The sequence below is a fragment of the Ambystoma mexicanum genome, chromosome 13 (assembly GCF_040938575.1).
Source record: "Ambystoma mexicanum isolate Mex_15411 chromosome 13, UKY_AmexF1_1, whole genome shotgun sequence".
NCBI classification, from domain to species: Eukaryota; Metazoa; Chordata; class Amphibia; order Caudata; family Ambystomatidae; genus Ambystoma; species Ambystoma mexicanum.
In genome coordinates this window covers 539,426,845-539,451,778 of record NC_090938.1, presented here as the reverse complement: position 1 = coordinate 539,451,778, position 24,934 = coordinate 539,426,845, and positions in this window count along the sequence as shown.

The following is a 24,934-nucleotide window of genomic DNA, read 5'->3' as shown; positions in this document are numbered from 1 at the left end:
CTTTACATGGTGGCTTCACGGGAGGCTTGGACACCGCGTTCGAAGAGTAATACCCGCCTGTGCTGTTCGTGCTATAAGAGAAACTTTCCCGAGTGACAGCGGTCAGTACAGGGGATTTTCCCTCGCTGTGCTGCAACCTGACCTGTACAATGTGTAAAGTTTTGTATTTTTGTGCCATCAAAAAAAGAAACAAAATAAAACACCACATATATTTTAACAACGGTTGTTTCGATTTTCTTAAATGAATCAAGTGTGTCTCCATTCAGCAGTATTCCTGTGCCTTGACAGCACGCCCACCGGCCCATCCATCCACCCCCCTCCCCTATAAAAGGCGAAGTATAACTATATAAAGTATAAAAAAGTGGTTAATTTAACAAAAACTAAAGTCCATACCAACAAGTCCAGTGGATGCGCGCTGCCATGGGGGGCTGTCAGGGGTGCGAACGGCCACGGTGCCAAACAGCATGTACACTTCAAAAGGTATCCCGCGCCAAGGGCCCATTACTCACATGTCCTCCTCAGACTCCGTGTCTCCAGGCAGGGCTCCCCCTTGAAGCAGGCCGCCACCCTGCAATCCACATAAGTGTGTCTCCATTCAGCAGTCTTCCTGTGCCTTCTCTGCATGCCCCAGGCCCATCCATCCCACCCCCCTCTATCAAAGGTGGATCGCGCCAGTGGATGCGTGCTGCCATGGGGGGCTGTCAGGGGCGCGAACGGCCAAGGTGCCAAACAGCATGTACACTTCAAAAGGTATCCCACGCCAAGGGCCCATCGCTCACATGGCCTCCTCAGACTCTGTGACTCCAGACTCTGTGTCTACAGGCAGAGCTCCACCTTGAAGCAGGCCGCCCCCCTGCAATCCACATAAGTGTGTCTCCATTCAGCAGTCTTCCTGTGCCTTATCTTCACGCCCCAGTCCCATCCATCCCACCCCTCTCTATCAAAGGCGGTTCGCACCAGTGGATGCGCACTGCCATGGGGGGCTGTCAGGGGCGCGAACGGCCAAGGTGCCAAACAGCATGTACACTTCAAAAGGTATCCCACGCCAAGGGCCCATCGCTCACATGGCCTCCTCAGACTCCGTGTCTCCAGGCAGGGCTCCCCCTTGAAGCAGGCCGCACCCCTGCAATCCACATAAGTGTGTCTCAATTCAGCAGTCTTCCTGTGCCTTAGCTGCATGCCCCAGGCCCATCCATCCCACCCCCCTCTATCAAAGACGGTTCGCGCCAGTGGATGCGCGCTGCCATGGGGGGCTGTCAGGGGCGCGAACGGCCAAGGTGCCAAACAGCATGTACACTTCAAAAGGTATCCCACGCCAAGGGCCCATCGCTCACATGGCCTCCTCAGACTCTGTGTCTCCAGGCAGGGGTCCCCCTTGAAGCAGGCCGCCCCCTTGCAATCCACATAAGTGTGTCTCCATTCAGCAGTCTTCCTGTGCCTTATCTGCATGCCCCAGGCCCATCCATCCCACCCCCCTCTATTAAAGGCGGTTCGCGCCAGTGGATGCGCGCTGCCATGGGGGGCTGTCAGGAGCGCAAACGGCCAAGGTGCCAAACAGCATGTACACTTCAAAAGGTATCCCATGCCAAGGGCCCATCGCTCACGTGGGCTCCTCAGACCCTGTGTGTCCGGCCAGGACCCCCCCTCATGCTGGCCGGCCCCCGGCAAACCACATAATACCACGACATACACACGTCATTCATTCACAAACACACCCCTGTTTGTAATACTTTATAAATCACTTGATATGTCTCATGAGAACATCTTTGTGCTTTGCAAGTCAACTCTTGAATGTGCTGCCTGAGAACCACTGAGATCTATGCTAATCTGCTCGTCGTCTTGCTATCCGTGAACTTCTGTGACCGCTTCGAGCAAACTCGTCAGTGTGCTACCTGTGGCCATCTACCTGTTCTCCTGCAACATACTGCTCTACTTGCTGAATCCAACTGTTTGTTCGTCAAGGTAAGGCCATGTATCCTAGTCATATTTCGTTGATTTTTAAATTTCTATCTATTTGCGCGTAGAGTACTCAATAGTGCTATGTTCATTGGTCTCAGTGATATTGACTTGAGTTTCCATTGTTATGCTATCTATAGATCTATTTAATTTCATCTGTGTCAATTGTCATCGAATTGCATCCTTCGGGGGTACAGTCTATAATGTAAGCATGTTTCCTTCTCGTGCAAGACAGAACATCCAAGGGACGAGTCACATGTTCAGAGTTTAGTCACATCATTTATGCATTCCTGCAATTTATGCAAATACTAAGCCGCACATGATGAACTGGTATAGTTCCTGCGACCAAAACAAACCTTGCATTGAACATTGTATGGTTCATTTACTTTTGTATCACATTTTTATTCATCAAGATTGTATAATAATGTCGATATTTACTTTTCAGAATTTTCAACAATGCCTGCCTGTTCGATTAGCGGTTGCCCTTCGAAGACCCATGCTAAATCTGAAGGCACTACAATGCATGTATTCCCGAAAACTGTTGATTGAATAAGAGAATGGGTCAGATATTGCGGATATTCACTGGATGAGCTGGAAAGTAGAGTCCATAAGTCTTAGAGGACAAGAGGGGTGATCGATACCGCATCTGCAGCCGGCACTTTTCCTCGAACATGTACACAACATCTTGGGTAACAATGAAGAATAAACAGCGAACGACACGAAAATTGCTCGCAAACGCTATTTCCACTCTATACGTCCACATTCCGCCACTGGTGAGTCAAGTGTCCGGATTTAGCTTTAGGCCTTGCGGTAGTGTATAGGTAGCCAAATGGATGAATTGATATTTTAGGTGTTGTGTCCCTTGTAATACTTTCGACATTGATATGAGTGTATAGCTTTTTGAATAATGACATTTATCAATATATTCTTTTTCGATTTCATAACCCACAAACGAAATCTATATATGGGCACAGGGAACTGTGCTATATTGTGCATTTTCAATAGCATTACTCTCAAGTATTCTGTCTCCTTACATGGCAATTTTTAATATTGGCATTTCATTATCAATCAATAATTTACCTTTACAACTGCTTGACTATCCCTTGAATCTGAAGCAAGAACATTCTACATCCGTGACGTGCTCGCAGTTATCAACCACTTCTTGCGCGTATCAGGTAATCTTACTTGGCTATTCTGCTACAGACTTGTTTTATACATGTCAAGTAATATTTTTATTGTATCGTGTAATTATTTTACCAAATGTTTGGTTAGTGCTTTCCAATTAATATACACCTTAGTTATCATCCACTGGTGTTTGTTTTCAGTTATGATTAGTGACCATAGTAATGCAAGTACTGTCTTTCAGGGAGATGCTGAAGCGTCCACCACATTGACAACATCCCTAGATGTTCTTCAGCAGCACGAGGTATGGATACTGACAGCTCCATCAAACTAGATCATCAGAGCTGGAATACTTATCGTTTGATTGTTCTACACAATGTTTCATTCGTGGTTAGCCATTGATATGTACCTGTGCGGTCGACCCCAAGTGTGTGTTATGTTTTCAATATTGTAATCCTTACTAATGCAAGTACTATCTTTCAGGCAGTTGATGGAGCGTCAACCCCTGCACTTGATGCAGAGCCTGACATTCAAGTAATTCCAGGGGAAGTGGAAGCGGGACCTTGCGTTTACGAATCGGCGCAACAGCTTTCGGAAGCGCGCACTACATTGACAACATCCCTAAATATTCTTCGGCAGCACGAGGTATGGATACTGACAGCTCCATCGAGTGTCATCATATAACGTGATTCCATTTGCTATACTTTCTTCCCTATTAACGCAAGTATTGTGTTTCAGGGAGACGACGGAGCTTCCACTAGAATAACAACACCCCATTTAGATGATGCAGATGTAAATAAATCGGAGAAATAAGTCAATGAAATCTGATCATATTTAGATATTCCTTGATTCTTTTAGACAATGCATCATTTGTGGTTATCTCTTCATATGTACCTGTGCCGTCGACTCCAAGTGTGCGTTATGTTTACAATATTGAAAACCATACTAATGCAAGTACTGTGTTTCAGGGAGACGACAGAGCTTCCTCTACAATTACAACATCCCTTGTAGGTGATGCAGATGTAAAGAAATCGGAGAAATAAGTCGATGAAATCTGATCATATTTAGATATTCCTTGATTCTTTTAGACAATGCATCATTTGTGGTTATCTCTTTATATGTACCTGTGCCGTCGACCCCAAGTGTGTGTTATGTTTCCAATATTGAAAACCATACTAATGCAAGTACTGTGTTTCAGGGAGTTGCTGATGCCTCCTCTCCAATACAACCATTCATGGCAGTCCATGCAGAGCCAGAGGTATGGATACTGACAGTTCCATGGAACTAGGTCATCAGAGCTCGAATACTTGTCGTTTGATTGTTCTACAGAATGTTTAATTTGTGTTTAGCTATTGAGATGTACCTGTGTGTTCGTCCTCACGTGTGTTTTATGTTTTCAATATTGTGATACATAGTAATGAAAGTACTATGTTTCAGGGAGTCGATGGCGCGTCATTCCGTGCTGTCTATGCAGATCCAGAAAATATAGTTGTTGCAGTGCAAGAGGAAGGGAAGACATGCGGAAACGAATCGGAGCAACAGCGTGCAGATGTTGAAGTTCGAGTCAAGAAAGTTGCAAAGAAAAGAAACAAAAATAAGGTTAGTTGCAAAGTTTCTATGTGCGCCCTGAGGCCTACGGGCATGTTGGCGCGTTAGAAGAATTAAAATAAATAAATAAACAGTTCATAATTTTAGGAATTGTTTTGTGTTGGGGACAATATTATGTTTTTTTCCTGTCAATTGTACTATACTTTATATTGTGTTTAAAATAAACATCCCTTTTCCAATCTGTCCTCTAGTTACCCGTGGGTGTACGAACTATACATACACTGACAGTGAAGCAAATGAGAGATGTTGCTTGCCAGACCATTTACACTATGGAGGAACTATTAATTCAGACTTTGAGACTTGAGATGCTCATGTCCGATGGCCAGAACATGAATTGAATGTGTCCAGAGAATCCAGTAAAGTTTTATTGGACCATTGCTATAGTTCGACCGCACCACCAAAAGAAGACGATACTGAATGTATTGAAGATAGCTCTGAAGTAGTCGCAGATCAATTCACACCCGCCAAAAAAATGCCACCCAAAAAGCTGTCGGCATTGTTGTGTTCTCCCATCAATGCTGAATTAACAGATGTTGAAATGAACCAGCAGCAGCACCCAACGACGCACCAGAACTTGATATCAGCGATATTCTTTCAAATTTGTTGATATGTCCTCAACGACACAGTCCGAAACAACTTTCACGCCGGATGATAGTCTAATGAAAGAGGGCAAATACATAGTATTCAACAGTTGTTTGATGGATATTATAAGTATGCTGAAATGTGGGCATTCAGTTGGAGGGGAAGTATGTGGGGAGCCATTGATTCATGTGACTCGTCAAAAACAAGGCAGTAACGTCAAAAGACATGCCGCCTGTAGATTAAATCATGCGTTCTCATGGTCTGCATAACCGATGCTGGGGAAGCTGCCAGCAGGCAATCTACTGTGTGCGGCTGCCTCACTTTTTAGTGGGTCCAGTTTTAGAAAGTTAGAGTCTTTCTTTCAGTTTGTGGGACTCCATTTCATTTCTAAAACGCAGTAATACAAATACCAACATGATTATCTGTTTCCGGCCATTAGTGATGCTTGGAAAGTGGTGGACAGTGCGACAGCCCTGGATTTTCTGCCAAGTACTGCACCTAACACTTTCAGGACATGGATAGAAAGAAAATTGTGAGTTTGGTGGTCGTGCAGGTGTCCCAATGTAAATCCTCAGTGGCCATGGAGAAACTAGGATTTATAAAATCGCAATATCTACAATCAAGGGGAATGCACAACGACCTCATAGCCACGGACAGACACGTTTCAATTGCCAAGACAATGAGAGAGCAGTTCCATATTAAACATCAATTTGACGTATGGCATCTTGATAAATCAATGAATAAGAAAATCTCGGCTGCAGGGGAAAAAGAAAGTTTTGAAAGTATTTCACAGTGGTCCCAGTCTATCAGCAACCATCTTTGGTGGAGCTCCAAAACTTGTGAAGGGTCAGTGGAAATCCTACTTGAAAAATGGCGGTCACTGATGCACCACTGTACCAACGTTCACCGCTGGACATAAAACCAACATTTCCACCAGTGTGAACATGGCCCTTTGTCCACAGAGGAGGCACAGAAGAAGAAGTGGTTGATTGCATCTTCACCTACACACAAAGCCATTGAGAAGATTGTTTTCGATAAAACTCTATCAAGAGATTTGAGGGGACTGACAGAATTCTGTTACACAGGAGAATTGGAGGTGTTCCACAATATGTGCCTAAAATACAGGCCAAAGCGACTGCATTTCAGCTTACAGGGCATGAAACATAGGACTCTACTAGCGGTCTTGGCCCATAACGAGAATGTGGGCCGTGAACAGTCTAGGACTACGGGAAATGTATTGATGCCTCGCTACACTACGACCTGTGGAAAAAGAACTAAGAAATGGGGGGTAAAACCAGTATATGAGGAAATGGAGTTCGACTTTGCTAAAGGCCTTATTGTTAGTGTACTAGAGAAGCACAGATATGGAATTTTGAGCGTTTCTGTGCAGAGCACTGATGCATTGCCACCAAACATTGCCACTGTGCCATGTCCATCCAAAGCAGAGCTCGTTGAGAAGTTCAAATCCCGGTTTAAATAAATCATTGTAATCTGATTGTCTTTTTGAAAATAATGTTATTGTACAGTGTGCATAGAAAGTATGCTAACCCTAAACCCTCCATTCACCATCCTGGGTGGCGAATAACATGGGTGTCATCTTTGACTTCTCTCTCTATTCACCTCCTATCGCTGACCTTGTGAATATGTGTATGTATATATTTTTGTTGCTGTAACTAAGTTTCGCAATCTCATGTAAATGCTGCGCACTGTTAACCGAGGGGAGGCTTGAGTATTGCAAATAATAAAACAAATAAACAATAAATCTCACTTTCAACTCAACTCCTCGGGTACTTTATACTTTGCCTGACCTTCCTCCAAAAAGTCAATCTCTAGGGCTGCAAAGCTTGCGGACAACAAGGACAAAATTGGGGGGCTTAGAATGCGCCAAGCGAGGCGTTGCAGATGGTAGAGAAGCCAGTTCGCATTTGCACATTGAGGCCTAGTACAAAGATGGAGTCGAAAATTCAAGTTCTCACAGATGGTTTTACACGGGATGTTGCAAAGTAAGAATGTACGCTCATGCAGAGTGAAGGTCAGCGGCTTTGATTTTTTGCTCGCGGGCTGAAGAGGTCCACGAATCGCACTGGCAGTATAAGGTTCTATTGTTTTTTGACCTTGAGAGATAGGGACCATGCCGAAAGGACTTAATTTGAAGGAGGTGGGCAATAAGGTAAGAGACGATAAGGCTGAAAATTGGGAAACTAGACCGAGTTTCATGTTAGTTCAGTATATGAAAAATCATTGGCATGAACACAGTGGGATTTACGGACTGCATTAAGCAGAGATACAATGGAAATGGCAAATATAATGTAAGTAACTCTTTAGACGCTTTTATACCGGAATGAATGAATGAATGAATGAATGAATGAAGAGCAAGTACAACATTTGTGGGATCGTCTTTCTACCGGGCACATGGGCAAGCATGTGCCCATTCGACACGCATATAGACAAACAGTCGTTTCTCAGTGGTTCAATGGTAAAAAAAATCATTAGTTTGTGTGTTTCCCTCGATTTATTTAGTTAGTTTTTGCATTGCTTTTAGAGCCGAACATACTACATTGCACTATCCTCGCAAGCAAATAGTTTCAGCTCCCCCGTAATAAATAAAATGAATAATAGTAATAAAGATCGGCTGGTGAGACTAATTTCAATTTTTATGTTTTCTAAACAGGTACATCCTACCGTACTGCCACTGCCACCTATTCCAGACCCCGGCAGACAGATTTTTCAACCGCCAGCTGCAGCTTCTTGTAAATAACTGCACAACGTTGACCATTTTATGGGACGATCGCCAAGGGGCCATATGCCCTTACACGGTACTAGTGGCTAGAAGCAACATATCAACCTTTACGGTGGCCTAGTGTCTAGTTGATGGAACAGCCTTGCGGTTCACTGTGCGTCCAAAGTGCTTCTTTTAACGAAAACCAACACCCTGTGTACCATAAAGGAACAGCGTGTGACTCACGATAAACTTTTCCGGATTTGCAGATCGAGAGAAAAGAAAAAAAATTCCATTCCGATTTAATATGCCAATTGCTAAATATTCTCTAAACATTTAATGTCAAATAAATGTACTTTACCAAATGTACCGTATTGCTCCTTGATTTTAAAGTACAGTTTCATATTCGGAATTGTGGCGCGCTGTGTTGTGAGTTGATCTGTGTTGGTTTCCGGGTTCTGTGTGAAGTCGTGTAGAAGACGACTGGGCGCGTTTGCCTACGCAGCACAGTAACGTCACGGAGAGAGGCAAGGAATATGAATGTTTTGATAATGTCAGGCTCAGGGGCGGGGGATATGATTTAGTGCCGCAAAAGCAGGTCAGCCAGGGCGATGCGGCAAGTGATAGGATTATCACAAAATGTCAGCGCCCTGGTGCCTGTTTTCGCGTGTGTTTAATGGACGAAAACTCGAGTAAGGTCCATAGGAAATTTTTCTAAAATCGAGCAACTTAGGCTTAAAAGCACATGGCCGACCCGTAGGGACAATAACAAATTTTGACCGAACCATTCCTTTAAGGGGGGGGGGGCTGTTTTTTTAACCAAGGAACATTTTAACCAGGGTGACAGTCTGACAGCTAAAACCTCTATGGAACTCTCTCTCAAATACAATATGGCTACCTGCATCAGCTGCCTGGAGCATGGCTCTTAAGCCTACGGTGCCATAGGGCAGCCCACTTCCCACTCACCCTCTCAAAAACCACAATAGGCGGTGCAAAGTGGACAATGTTCTTTATGTTTGTTATTGGGATTGAAGAAAATGTGTTATTCATTTTTATTTTTTAAAGAAAGTGTTCTAAGCCTGCCCTGGCTGTGGGAAATATTCATAAGATTGTGAATCTGGGAAATATCCTTTGTTGGACAATTATTGAAAGCCGATCAAACCTACTTCTCCTCTCACAATGGCTGATTTAAAGACTACTGATTCAATTCAACCAGAGAAAAGACAAAAGGGAAGTGGAGAAGAGGCTCCAGATGAGAGAGAAGACAAGATACTGAAACCTTTAACTAAGGTGACATTGGATGTGGCGGAGATAAAAGAAAAGGTATCCAAAGCCGAGGAGAGATATGTAGAGCTGACATCAAACATCAGCAGAGTTGAAACACACCTATCTGAAATGGATGATAAGGTTTTGAGACTGAGGATCAGATAAAAGACTTGCAGTCAAGAAATGATACGTTAACTTTGAAGATCTCTGAACAGGAATACTTCTCACGAAGAAACAATATCAGGATTGCTGGCCTCCCTGAAAATATTGAGAAGGGCAAACCTATGGATTTCATGGAGAAAACCCTGATTACTCTGCTTATGCCAGATTCCAAAATAAGAATGGAGATGGAAAGAGCGCATAGGAGCTTGGGACTCAAACCAGCGCCTGGTCAGAGGCCAAAACATTTTGTGGTCACATTTCTGAGATTTCCAGTTAAGGAAATGATTTTGAAGAAGGCACATGAGCTGAGTGATCACTCGTGGGGTGGTCACAGAGTCATGATTTTTGGGGACTTGAGCCGAGATGTACTAGATAAAAGGAAGGAATTCAGAAAAGCAAAGGAGAAAGCAAGAATCAAGAATCTCAAGTACCACATGGTTTATCCAGCTATCTTTCGGGTTGTAATGGACGGCCAATTGTTTTCCTTCAATGATTGTAAAAGTGCTGAGGCTGTCTTGAGTGATCAAGAGAGAGAGCAAGAAGCCATGGATGCTTCCAGTACTTCACAAAGGAGTTTACTATCAAATAAGGAACGATAGAAGCAGCTTTTTAGCCTTTAAGTGGACCCTGTGGCTTTTGCACTTTAATATTGGTTTTGATTTTCTCTTTGTTTTATTATTACTATATTATTACTATATAAATAATATATACAATATATGCCAATAGTAAAGTATGGGCCTTGGAATCCGTTAATTAATGTTTCCGAATTGTTTTTTTTTCTCCGTGGGCTCGGAGTCATTAGAGTAAAGGACTTGGCTTTATGTGGCCTCACGTCATTCAGGAAGCGTGTAGTTCGAGTTGCGGCTTGGAGTTGTACGATGCTGCTTTTTTTTTCTAACGTTAGCTGGATTTCTGACTTTGAGTACTTGAAACTCTCTATGGTGAATTATGGCGTGTTGAGCATGATTGAGAGGCTGGGAAATGGAGTAGGTAAGCCTGGTGTTATTGAGCCGCTCCCCGATTAGGCTGCCGTAGAACGTACATAAGAAAGAAAGTTGCTGGACTTCGCTGTTATAGCCACCCTCCGCTCCGCTACGCGGTGACGTAGGGTGTCTGAATAAAAGCCCTGCACCCGCGCGACGGAGGCAGTTCCGGGTACAGACTCCAGCCGCGTGTATCGTGTCTTTCTTTCGCTCCGGCTGGAGCTGCGTCACTGAGGCCTACCTCTGAGACCTACCACGTTCTGCCTCCGCGCGGGGCCAGAACATAACACTGGCGATGAGGGAAACGGGACCCAGCACGAGCGCTCGGTGCCCGATCATCTCATTCCTCCTGCATCGGACGACCGACTACCTTTCCAGCTTGCCGATGGGACCGCTCTTCAACACGTGGGCCTACCGCACATGCAAAGCACACGTGCGGTCATGGCTGTAGACAGTGGAGGAGAGGCAGTGGCCCTATCCACCAACGGGTTCATAGGGTGGCATCAACAGGAACCGTCAGGGGACGACGTCACACGACATGGCGACCGGCACGTCCACCCCCGGGCCTAGCACGCCGTCCAGAATCGCGGCGAACCTGCCGATCTCCCCACAGAGCAACTCGACCACGATGATTCAACCTTTCGATCCCTTCACGGATCCATCCTCGGTTGGCCCCCGCTGGCAGCTATGGCTCCAAAAATTTGAGAAGGCTATGGAGTGCAAGGACGTAACCTCATCTAGGAAGATGAGGTCGCACCTACTCTTGAACGTAGGGGACGAGGTGATACGCATTTTCAACACGCTAACCATCGCGGATGGCCTGGGCATCTACCAGCGATCGAAGGACGCGTTGACGGCTCATTTTCTCCCGCAACTAAATCCCGATTATGAGACATTCATATTCTGCACCACGTTTCAGGTGGAAGAGGAGACCTTGGATGCTTTTCACACACGGCTCAGGAAGCTAGCAATGTCATGTGAGTTCACGGATGTCGAGCAAGAGATCCGGAGACAAAACATCAATGGCATCCATTTCGAGAAACTACAGAGGTTGGTGCTGGGTGAGAGGGGCATCCCTTTGACACGCATACTAGAGCTGTGCCGCCAGAGGGAGCTAGCGCATGCCAGGGCCGCTAACATGGGTTTGACTCTGCACAAATTACAGCCGGCCCTCGCATCATCCATGGTGTCCCAAGTCACGAACAGACAATCTACAAGGGATGAATACGATGGTAACTACACACCGCCCAGATGGCAGCCACGGATCCCGGGGCCCACAGAGTGTGGATGGTGCGGTGGACCACGTCACGGATGGCGAAATTGCCCGGCACAAGGCACAACGTGCGGGGCATGTGGCAGAAAGGACCACTATGCAAAGGTGTGCCGTTCCTCAGGCGCTCCATTACCGCCTCCGCCGAACTCTCACGAGTGGAGTTGTACAAAGAAGAAGAAACAAGGAGTCACGAGGCGTGTCGAAGTGAACAACTCGTCGACTGAGGAAGACGGAGATGACATCACAGGAACTCCACTAGACCCTGGCAGGGAGCAGCGGACCAAAGTAAGAAAAGTCTACCTAGTGTCAGCCTTGGATCGAGGACGCGGCACGCAGAAGAAAGGGCTCCGGAGGCGAAAATGTCAGGTCACTCTCCAAAGCCAGCAGATCTGGATGAGCATTGACATGGGAGCCTCGGTGAATGTCATGCCCACGTCCCCGTTCAAGACATTGCAGCCGCAACCATCCCTCAAAAACACTGACACTCTCCTGTTTGCATATGGCTGCAAGAAGCCGCTACCGGTAGTTGGCAGATTCCGCACGACCCACGGTGAGAACATGCTACCGTCAAAAGTCTACCTAGTGAACGCCGGGATCGAATGCTTCTTGAGCGGTGATGCGGCGGAGCGCTTAGGGCTCGTACAGTTTGTTAATTAAATCGGGGAAGCCCAAGAGATCGAGAAACTCCTAGCGCGACATCCGAACCTGCTGAACGGGATTGGGTGCCTGAAGGGAAAGACAATTAAACTCCATGTTGATAAGTCTGTTCAGCCAAGGGCCGTCAGACATCGGAGGACCCCATTCCACATGCGCGAGCAGGTGGAGATTGAACTAAAAGCGTTGGAAGAGCAGGCATCATCGAGGAGGTGACGGGGCCGACACCATGGGTGTCCCCGATGGTGGTCACCTGAAAACCCAAACAACCGGGGAAGGTCCGCATTTGCATAGATATGCGCCTCCCGAAAACTGCCATCAAGAGGGAGCGCCATATCACACCAACCCTCGACGAGATTGTGGCTGATCTCACGGGATCCAGAGTCTTCTCAAAAGTTGATCTGAAAGCAGGGTACCATCAGCTGAAGCTACACAAAGACTCTCGGTACATAACGACTTTTTCTACACACTTGGGTCTGCGAAGATACAAGCGCCTAAGCTTCGGCATATCTTCGGCAGCTGAAATCTTCCAACAGACCATCCAAGAAGTCATCCGGGACATCCCAGGTGTCCTCAATGTCAGTGATGACATCCTGATCCACGCCCAGGACAAAGGAGAACACTTGAGAAGGCTAGAGATGCTGTTGGACCGTTTGGAGGCTGCGGCCCTAACCATCCACAAGGAAAAATGCAAGTTTTTCAAGACGGATATATCTTTCTTTGGCTACAAGTTCAGCAGCTCTGGCATCTCGCCGGACCCCCAGAAGGTCGCTGACATACAGGCCGCAAGTCCGCCCAAGACACCCACTGACATCCGCAGTTTTCTGGGGATGGCCACGTACTGTGGAAGATTCATCCGAAACCTGGCCACATTGTCAGAACCCCTTCGTGAACTCACAAAGCTCAACGCGAAGTGGGAGTGGGGAAAAGCTTGCCAAGATGCCTTCGAGAGCATAAAAGAGTCGCTGTCCGCAGAGACGAGAATGGCGTACTATGACACTGCTCTTCCAACGGAACTCTATGTGGACGCCAGCCCTATCGGCCTGGGGGCCATCCTCATGCAGGTTACCAACGAAGGCGAGAAGAGACCCATCGCCTATGCGTCGTGTGCCCTGACAGCAACATAGCAGAGATACTCTCACATCGAGAAAGAAGCGATCGCCGTACTGTGGGTGTGCCGCCAATTCCACCTGTATCTGTATGGCCGCAAGTTCACGGCGATTACGGACCACAAGCCCCTCCTCCCCATCTTCATGGGCACTTCCACGCACCCATCAGCCAGAATAGCCAAATGGCTGCTACACCTTCAGCAGTACAATTTTGAGCTCCTTTATCAACCGGGATGTGGTAACCCGGCAGACTTCCTCTCCAGGCACCCGAGAGAGGCAACGCCACGGGAAGTCCAGGTGGCTGAAGAGACTGAGGAACACATCTGCCAGGTGGTGCGGGCGATGAGGCCGAAGGCGGTCAGCATTGAGGACATCGCGGAGGAAACATGCAGTGACCCCTGCTGCGATCTGCTGAAAGATGCCATCATTTCGGGCGACTGGAGGTCATTTATGAAAAACATGCACAACAGGACGGAAGAGGCAAAGGCGTTCCTCACAGGAACATTCACCATCTGCCAAGACTTGTCTATAACAGACCAGGGGCTGCTGCTCCGCGGAAATCGCATCGTCATTCCGCCAGGCCTGCACAACCGGATAGTGGCACTCGCCCTTGAGGGCCACCAAGGGATGGCTCGAACGAAGGTGCGCATTCGACACCGAGTGTGGTTCCCCCGCATTGACGAAAAAGTGGAAAAACTTGTCAACACCTGCCTGCCGTGCCTCATAACCGGAGCCCCACCAGACCAGATCCGGAACCCATCTTATCGGCAGAAAGAGGCTCTGGCAGGTGGGATGCAATAAGCATTGACTTCTGCAATTTACGAGTGGGCCTGTAGCTCCTGGTGGCAATCGATGACCACTCCCGATACCCCGAGGTCGAGGTGGTCGAGTCCATGGCAGCGGAAGTGGTCATCCTGGTCCACCCTTCCAAGGGGTGGAGTTCAAACAGTACTTGCAAGATCTGAACATCCAGTATCACCACATCATGCCCAGGTGACCCCAGGCTAACGGCGATGTGGAACGATTCATGAGAACACTTAACAAAGTGTTGAGGCTGTCTAAGGCAAATGCCAGCCCGTAGGAAGGTCGACCTCTATCGATTCCTGAGGAACTACAGGGTCACCCCGCACTGCACAACAGGCGTTCCCCCAGCGGATCTCATGTTCGGCACCGTCATCAGGTCGTCCATCCCACATCACCCCAGCAGAGGACCGGACGAGCTGGACGAGAGGCTCACTGACAGAAGACACAGGGACGCCAACGCCAACATGAGTGCCAAAAGGAGGTCGCGACCATCCGACCACCAGGTGGGCGACCAGGTGGTCATGTTACGGAACCCGACGAAGTCCAAAATGGATTCCCGCTACGAGACTCTCCCATGGACTGTCCGTGAGACACGAGGGACCATGATAACTGCACAACGGGGGCATCGTCACGTGACGCGCAACGCGTCATAGTTCAAGGCGGTGCCACGCAACCTCTGGACTGATTGGGACTGTCCCCAAGAAGATGAGGAGTCGCCGCGGATCGAGGACGGACCCGAGGATCACCGAGATGAACAAAATGCAGATGAGAGATCTAATGAGACTGTAGAAACCACCTCACGGGATGGAAGATATGGCCTGAGGACTGCCACTCAGCCGCCATCTCGGCTCAAATACTATGTGTGGTAGTGTGGACTCTGAATGTTGTAAATGGGTGTTTGCGTTTGTATTTTGTTATACTTATGAGTAGAAGCCCACTCGTGTGGGCGTATTCCGCTACGCGGTGATGTAGGGCGTCTGAATAAAAGCCCCGCCCCCGCGCGAGGGAGGCAGTTCCGGGTACAGACTCCAGCAGCGTGTGTCGTGTCTTTCTTTCGCTCTGGCTGGAGCTGCGTCACTGAGGCCTACCTCTGAGGCCTACCACGTTCTGCCTCCGCGCGGGGCCGGAACATAACATTCGCTGCAGTCTATTGGCGAAATGTAGATTTTGCTTGCCAGTCTTATGGACTCCGAATCTAACCCACAAGAAGTTTTGTGTCTCGAGGGTTTGTGTCTCGAACGGAGTCTACTGTTGCGCTGACTCAGCAACTTCAATCTAAATTGCTGGAGAGCAACGGAATTCCATACTTTCACGAAGTGCATGGCTAAGGCTGTAAGAAGTCATTGCGCATTACACGTTGTTCATCTTTATAACAATTACGTTATGGAGCTCATTTACAGGATACTACGGATCGGGAAACTTTGTGGCAGAGTTCCTGGGTTTGATGAATGTTTTACTTCCGGGGCTTACTGTATGATGACATGACGCCATTCCTAGCATTCATATACTGGTGAAGATAAAACAAATGTGTTTGCCTAATGTCACCTCTGGTGTTAAATGAGCTTGGGGGTAACAATTGGCTATGGGTACATAGGGGTACTCTCCAGAAGTGCTCAGGCATTTGAGACATGCATTATGCACATGTGTGCAACATTATGGATTGGATGTGTTGTATGTTCTTTCATTGGCCAGGCATGGAAGGGGAATAATGTATATGATGTATATAGTATATGAGGCAGGATGTATTCTAAATTCATGACCTGCTTGAATTGACATTAGCACAGATTGCCCAGAACGCAGGAGTGATGGTAGGAGTATTGAAGCACTGGGATCTAAGTTGCCTGACCTCTCGAGAATAATTTGGAGACATGTTGCTGCTTGCTGCACTGGAGCAGGAGTTGAAAGCAGCACTGCGAAATGATGAATGTGTGCGGGAGCGTTGAATTGCAAGGAAGGGTGTCCTATAGTGCACTGCCTGGTCAGGGTGTTCATGCTCGCATCCTTACATATTGGCTTCATGTCTGTATGCTGGGTTAATACATGGATGCCTAGCTTCAGGATGGTTATGTTATGACACTCCATCATAAATCCAGGATGATGTTTGGGGCTGACTGAGATGACCTTTGTAGGGGGATTAAGATAAATCCGATAAGAGGAGCGATACAATTGCTAGTATGGTGGGAGGTTATTGCTGGAATGTTGATGGCGGCAAGATCAGAAAGGGACACGCCATAAGAGCTTTGAACTGGCGGTAGCTATACCCATGAGTTAAGTTGTATACTATTTGTAGGAGAGGTGTTGTGTGCATATGAAAAAAATCTTAGGTTAGATTATTTCGTTTGGGAGCTCTGCTGTTCTAACGTTGTTTCATTTGACAAAGTGTGCGTGCAATATTGCAAGGCATACCTGTGCATGGAGTGGAAGCGGGATTTGTTGGTTTAATATGGGACGGAAATGTTGCTGAATGATTCACTGTGAAAGATGTTCAACACGACTAAGCTGAGATCATTGTGTTCGTTTTTATGGGTAGTAATTTATGACTGTATAAACCTATTAAGAAATTGGGAGGTTGTTAGACATACCCTGGAGGTATTGGTGGACGGGTTAATTGTAAAGGATTGGAGCAAGGTGTGTGCAATTAAATATGAGGGGATAGTGATGGATGGTATTGATACATTGTAGTGGGAGACTGGTAAGGCAAAGCAAAACCAATGTAGGTTGATACCTCATTGTATAGCTAACAGCGTGCCCTGCAAGTACTGGGACGTTAGTGAGACTGTTAAGATTAATTACAGGGTTGAATTGTATTATATTAACGATAACACCCAAATATGATATTGTTAGTTAAGGTAGTAAAGGCAGGTGGGAACGGACTTCGTGTGATATTAATTGTAGAAAGAGGGTAGAGGTAAGTACTAAGTGTATAGAGCTAACAAGTAGAGGCGCAGACTGGGGAGAGTATAGCTCTGAATAATTGTTATAATATAAATATGGTAGCTCAAAATCATTCTGTAGTAGTGCAGAATGTAAAGACAAATATGTTATGGGAGTCATTTTTGTGTATTTTAGTAAATGTTTTTGTTCTATGTTGTTGTTTGTTTGATGTTTGTTATATAAATGCGTATCATGTCAAAAGTTGGTTTATATAAGGATGTGACTAGTCTTGGCTTGGTTCCCTAATCAAAACACAATGGGCCTTATTACGAGGTTTGCCGGTAAGGAAAAACGATGCTGGTATGGTAATACCGGCATCGTTTACCGTCCCGTTGCATTCCGACCCACAAACCCGGTATTAGCGGCACCCTAAATAACAATGCCGCTAATAGCGGCATAAGCACGTACACATGCCCCTTCAAGGAGCAAATACCGGCATGCCGGTAATAGGGGGAAATTCCAACCTACGCAGACATGCAAATACCGGCATAGCGAAGCCGGTAATCATGGGCTGCACGATGCCGGCCATACAGGCATCGCAGACCACCCGCAAACAGCAATCAGGATACAAGGCAGCTGCCACAGGTGCACACAATCCCCACAGGTGGAGTCAATAGAGGCTGGGCCAGTATAAACCGATCACACCCACACACAAACCCCCCCACCCCCCACAGGTGGAGGCAATGTAGACTGGGCCAGTACAAATGGAGCTCACCTACACACCACACCCCTTCCTACACCAAAATGCTACCACTAGCTGTTGCAATCATGGCGCTGGAGGACATGCCTATACTGCTACAACTACAGCAACAACAGCAACAACAACAACTACAGCAGCAACAACAGGCAACACAGAGGAGGAGAAGGAGGGTGAGGCAGGCCCAGCAATTACCACCAGCGCAGGCAGCAGTGCCTCGTAGGCAGCCACGAATCCCTTGCACCAGACCCAGCCCATTTAACCCAACCCCTGAGCAGATCCACACCCTGTACTGGTTGGACCGTGACACCATCACCACCATAGTGGACATGATACAGAACGACATTGCCAGCCACATAGAAATACGCACACCATCCCCCCACTGCTAAAGATGGTGTCTGTGCTACACTTCCTGGCCACAGGCACCTACCAACACACAGTGGGCCAGCTGCATGGCAATTCACAACCACTATTTTCACGCATGCTGAACCAAGTGCTGGATGCCCTCCTGAAGCACGCAAGCACCCACATATCCCTACCACGGACTGCCCAGGAGATAGCTGAAACCAAAGTAGGCTTCCATGCACTGGCAGGCATGCCCAATTGTGTCGGTGCCATCGACTGCACCCATGTGGAATTGGTAGTCCCCCATGCCATAGAGGCAGTGTACCGCAATCGCAGGCAATACCACTCCATCAGCATGCAAATGGTATGTGACTCCAGCAAGATCATCACCCATTGCTGCGCCCGATTTCCTGGATCCACACATGATGCCATGGTACTGCGCAACTCCACGCTACCCCGCCACATGGAGCGACATGCTAGACCACGTGCCTGGCTGCTTGGTGAGTTGCACAACTGTCCCATGGCTGTGCTGTGGGGTACTGATGTGTGCGGATGCAGAAGGGGGGGCCTACTGCACCTGGGTGGGAAAGGGGAGGGAATAGTACACCTGGGGAAAAGGGGGTGGAATAGTACACCTGGGTGGGAAAGGGCGGGGGATAGTTTGCCCGGGTGGCAATAGCCAGTGAGTGGAGAATGCATGCAGAGCTAAACACTCCTCACCTGAACCAGCCAAACGGAACATGACACATAACTGGGCCACACATTACAAATAATGCATATGGAAGACAACAAGTAAGAGGCACAACCAGGCCACCATGGTGATGGCAAGCAATGCATGACTGAACAGGATGGCAACTGTGGCAATGTGGCTAGTGTGACCATGCATAGTGAAGAATATACAGCATGAATTGGAGCCTAAACATTGTCGCACTACCACAGCACATCTGCCTCAGCATGCATGATTACACCCTGCATCATCTATTCAACCCCATCCAGTGTACCACACCTCATTACAGTATACATTGCATCTAGCTGACTATTTTGTATACGTACAGGGACATGTGCATGCCCACACCAAATAGCTGCTGCCATGACTGTGCTCCCTGAAGGTGGCAGTTCAGAGTGACACACACCTATTTGTATCTGCTTGCAGGTGATGGAGGATATCCCTTGAGGCCGTGGCTACTTACCCCTGTGCGGAACCGCAGAACAGCCATGAAGAGGAGTACAATCGTGTGCACACTCGTACCCCTGTTGTGATTGAGCAGACCTTTGGCCTGTTGAAGGCGCGGTTCCGCTGCCTAAGCAAGTAGGGTGGGGCACTCCTATATCGGCCTGAGAAGGTGGCAAAGATCACCATTGCCTGTGTCATGCTGCACAACATGTGCGTCCGGAGGAATGTACCGCTGCCACCTGACATTGACATGCATGGGCCGGGTGAGGATGAAGGGGATGGAGACGGAGGCGAAGGAGCCCCCCTGCCAGTACGTGATGCACGGGATGGCCATGCTCTACGCCAAGCACTAATTGACGAATACTTCTGAAACGCAGGGACCATGAAAGTAATGTGCCAGTGACACACTGGCTGCATGTGGACATGCACACTTGTTTTGTTAGAAGTTCGCCACTGTACACCATCACACATTAAATGTACATGCACAAAATGAAGTATGTCCAGCCATTGATTTCCTTGCAAACGGGTGTATTTTCCAGACATGTGAAAATGTGAACATATTCCCCTCACAAGCCCCAGTGACCTCCCTCAACCACCCGACAAACCCCAATAACACCTCAGTGAACTCCCTCACCCACCCTACAAACCCCAATAACACCCCAGTGATCTCCCTCACCCACCCTACACACCCCAATAACACCCCAGTGAACTCCCTCACCCACCCCACAAACCCCAATAACACCCCAGTGAACTCCCTCACCCACCCTACACACCCCAATAACACCCCAATGAACTCCCTCACCCACCCTACAAACCCCAATGACACCCCAGTGAACTCCCTCACCCACCCTACACACCCCAATAACACCCCAATGAACTCCCTCACCCACCCTACAAACCCCAATGACACCCCAGTTAACTCCCTCACCCACCCTACAAACCCCAAATATCCCCAATTGTACACCAAACACTGTTCCCTTGACCAACGTCCATTTGTCCAATGGCATTGTCTGCCCACTCTACTTCTTTGCTATTTTGCGATCCGGGGATGCCATGTCCAAGCGCGTGCACTCCTCCGCGTCATCCACACGGGGCTTGATTGGGCTGAGGTCGAAGGGGTTGTGGCAGTGGAGGTTTCAGTGGCCGGTCCCATGCCTGCCCCAAGGTGTGGGTGCTGCATTTGAGGAAGGTTTGACATCAGGGCTTGCGTAAGTGCCCCCAGACACTCCCTCATGGCAGTTGTGGATGCCTCAACAGCAGCAGTGTTGGCAGCGATGGCTGTGGCAATGGCCCTCATGGAGTCATTACCATCGGCAATTTGTTGCTGCATCAGTTCGAGCATCGACTCCTGTGGTGCCTCAACCCTTGACAGGCGAGTCGTTGGCAGCAGGAGTGCTGGTGGGCAGGGTGCTGATAGGCAGGGTGCTGGTAGGCAGGGTGGTGGTGGGCAGGGTGGTGGTAGGCAGGGTGGTGGATGGCACTTGTGTTGTACCCACGTCCAGAGCACAGTCCTCCTCAAAGAGGCATATGTCTGACTCTCCAAGGTCCGAGTCGTGGAGACATGGATTGTCGCTGCTCTCGGCCTCTGTAGGGGGGGAGGCTGGTAATGGGGCTTGGGGTGGGTGTGGTTGACATGACTCTGTCACCCTCATTCTCCACATCAGCATCCACAACGTCCACTGTGGTTGGCGGAGCGGGAATGGAAACGCCTACTGCTGGACTCTGGCTGTAGGTGTTTCCTTCTGGCTTTCCTCCGGGTGTGGCACACTGCCTGTTGGTCTGGGCAGTTTCTGGGGCTAGGGGGTGGCGGTGGCCCTGGTCCCTTGCTGAGAAGTAGATGCACTTGTACCCCTGTCCTGCCTGCCATCTTCCTCCTCGGAGCCTGGGGGATAGAAGAGATGCAGGTCATCAGTGACGGTGTCACATGGCAGCGATAATCTATTGCGCTGTTATATGGTCATACATTCATGCATCCAATTATTACAGGGATGTGGCATTTGGTGTTCTGAGGGGGCATGTGGGCAATCAATGCATGGCTGGTGGCATGGCATTGGTATGGTGTCTGTGTGGTGAGTTACATGGGCACGGTCGGGTCATGTTGCACATGTGTTGGGATTGGGATTGGCACTAAGCATGCATTTGTGTGTGGCAGGGTGTGGCACACATTCTTGACTGGATATGTTGATGTGGGCCTGGGACATGCATTGCCTTGCCTAGTCTCACTTCCATGTCACTTGTGCCACATCATGGTTTACCCTACAGGGATGTGATGGGTCACTCATCTTCTTCTGGGGATGATGCGGCGCCTACCTCCTGCTCTCCGATTCCCTCGATGGATTTGGGATCTATAAAGATACTGGCTGTCTCCTCCCATGGCGTCAACTTCACAGGTGAGTGTGGCCCCCTGCTTGTCGCCATGACGGCCCTCCTGTTGTCTGCCAGGATCTTCCTCACCCTGAGGCGGAGGTCATCCCACCGCTTGCGACAGTCGCGCACACTCCTTGGGGTGGTTCCCACTGCTGACACCCTCTGTGCGACCTCCGGCCAGACTTCCTTCTTTTTGGTCTGGGCCGCATGCTTCATGTCAGTTCTCCTGATGTGTCCGCATGCTGGGCCAGGGTGTCGGCGAGCATATTGAGCTTGTCAGGACTACAGGAAGACAGAAACATGGACAGGCTGGGCACAGGAGAGTTGTGGGCGCTGTTGTGGGCACTGTTGTGGAGAAATCAGCTTTTCAGGAAAGATTGCACCATACAGAAGGCTGCTTTGCCCCATGTGCAGGAAACAGAAGCTAAAGACTGCATTACCCAGCAGCCGGCGCCAAAGGACTACAATCCCCAGCATGCCAAGGGCCAATTCGGGCCAATCAGGGACCAGGAGGGGCGCGGCAGCCCCATCGCGCATGCGCAGAGCCCCAAGCACGGGAATTGCGCTTGAGACTCCATGCCGAAAGGACGTGCGGACCGGAGCTCCAGGAGAATCATACGCGAGGGGCCCAGCCCCACCCGAGCAGCAACCCGGCCCCTCGCCTACACGAGATAAGTACCTCTCCATGCTAAGCGCCCAAGGGGATCGAGGGGGAAGTGCAGGGGGCGACCACAAGCCCATCCAGAGCCCCTGCACCGATGCAAAAAGCTAAGTGGGCATAACTTTGGCGCCCTACGTGTCGGCGGTACATTCTTTGGGGAATATTAACCCGTACGGGGGTGCATTGTCATAGGGGTGTTTCCGCCTCCTGGACACCACTGGAGGCCCGCGAGGTGAAAACACTGCACCGAAGAATTCTCGCTACGTTTAAAAGTACGATCGATCACGAGGGTCTGCAGGAAGACCGCTCGTGAAAAGTTGGCTAGGCCAAAAACCACGTTCGCAGAGGTCTGCAGGAAGACCGCTTGTGTAGCATCTTGCATAGAACAATCCAGGCCCTAAGGGGGCACTTTAACGTGTGTGTGTGTGCGAATGTCACATGAGGTGAATGCTGACAAATTCAGAGGGCACGTTTTAATGCTCGTCATTTTCTTTTAGCCTGAATCTTGAAGACAACACTTCAGACGTGCTCAAGGACGTGACCGCCCTTCACGGACAGGACTCAGAAGACCAGAGCTAAGTTTGCATGCTAATTCTTTGTACTGGTCTGTTGACTTAGGGTTAGTAAGGGCGTTCTTATGTGCAAATTGGTGCTTATGTAAGACTAGCAAGTAAAGGCTGAGGACACCTGAACAAAAGTGCACAGCAATCAATCTACCCTAAGTATTCCCCCATTCCTACCCATAACCTCTACCTTACCCTCAATCCGGTTTACCTAACTTCCCCCCCACCTATCCAACCATCGAGACCCTAACCCTCCTTCCCTGCTCTGGCCAAGGAAACCCGTGTAAGCTCTGACTTGCGGGCTCCGCGACCAAAGTGGGGGTGGTGGTACTGCGTCGCTCCTGCGCCTTGGAGTTTGGCCTTCGTGACAGAGCTCAGCGTCTGAAAAACACTGTTTGCGCTTCCTGGGGGTCGTCTTCCTGGTTGCCTTGGACATCCTGGTTATTTTCTGCTACAGCACAACACAAACGGACTCGTGGTTGGGGAGGATGGCAATGGATTGTGTTTTTAAAGATGGCCACCGGCCCATTTCCCGTTCCTGCGCGATGATGTAATTTCCGGGTCTGTTTTTTGCGAACACGGTATTACCATGGCGGTATTATCGTGCTGGTATTTAGGGGTTGGTATAAGGCGGTACCGCTATGGTCGGGTCCCGCGATGCCGGTATAGGGGTGTTGGAGGCCCTTTAGCGGCATGGCGGTATTACCATTACCGGCATGGGGGAACAGGCGTGCTCGCGCACTCGTAATCACCCGCTATTAGCGGGTTGATACGAGCACGGACCCGCTCATTCCGGCATGCCGGTAATGAACCCGCTTTTACCGGGCTACTCGTAATGAGGCCCAATGAGTACAATTAAAATTAAGTATTGCCGGGGCCATTATGGAACATTTAAGAACTGTCTGTGTTAATCAAAGGGAGGGGAGAATTATAAAGGAAGAAAGGAAAGGCAGCGGGAGTGGGTAGTGAGATGAGTGAGTTGACATACTTTCTTGGAATGTGAAGGGTTTAAATAATCCCCGGAAAAGGAAGGAGGTAATGTTGAGATTAAAGAGGGAAAATGCGAATGTGGTCCTTTCACATGAAACACATTAGGTGGAAGAGTCAAAAAGTCTGATTAGTAATGCAAGGTATAATAAGGTGTTGTTCAATTGTTATGTTTCAAAATCAAGAGGAGTGGGAATACTATTTTACTATTTTGCAGAGGATTGAATATGAGTGTGGAGAGGGAGACCATGGATGATAAAGGAAGATTTATCTTGGTTGATATACAGTATGAAGGGAACATAATTGCAATAGGGTCTATTTATGGTCCCTGTGCAGTGGGAAACAGCTTCTTCAAGAAAATAACATCTATGTTACAGAATATGTATGGAGAGCACATTATATTGGGGGGTGATTTTGATTGTGTCCTTAATCATAAGTTGGACCGCTCGGCACAGTGGCGGTATACGGTAGAGAGCGAAAGTAAAGCGCTTGATGATCTCCTGAATAGTCTGCACATAGTTGATATACGGAGGGTTCTACATCCTGGGGAGAGGGAGTTTTCTTTCATTTCACCTGTAAATCATTCGTATTCTAGAAATAGATTACTTTTTAATTTCTGAAAGACTTATTGGGAAAACAGTTGAAGCAAAGATATTGGAACGTAGTCTATCAGATCATTCAGTGATTAAGTGAAAGCTTGAGTTAGGTGGTGCAAGATTGGCTACTTCAAGATGGCGTTTAAAGACATATATATAATAAAGGATCAAAATGTGCTGGCATCTTTGAATTCATTTGTCAAATCCTTTTATGAAATGAATAAAGGCCCGGCTGATGAATTAGTAGTTTGGGATAGTTTTAAGGGTGCTGTTAGAGGGGAGTTGATGAATATTACATCCCGTACAAGGAAAACTGGCATGGCGGAATTAAGGCGTTTGGAGACTAGGTTAGGTGAGCTACACAGAAAATTC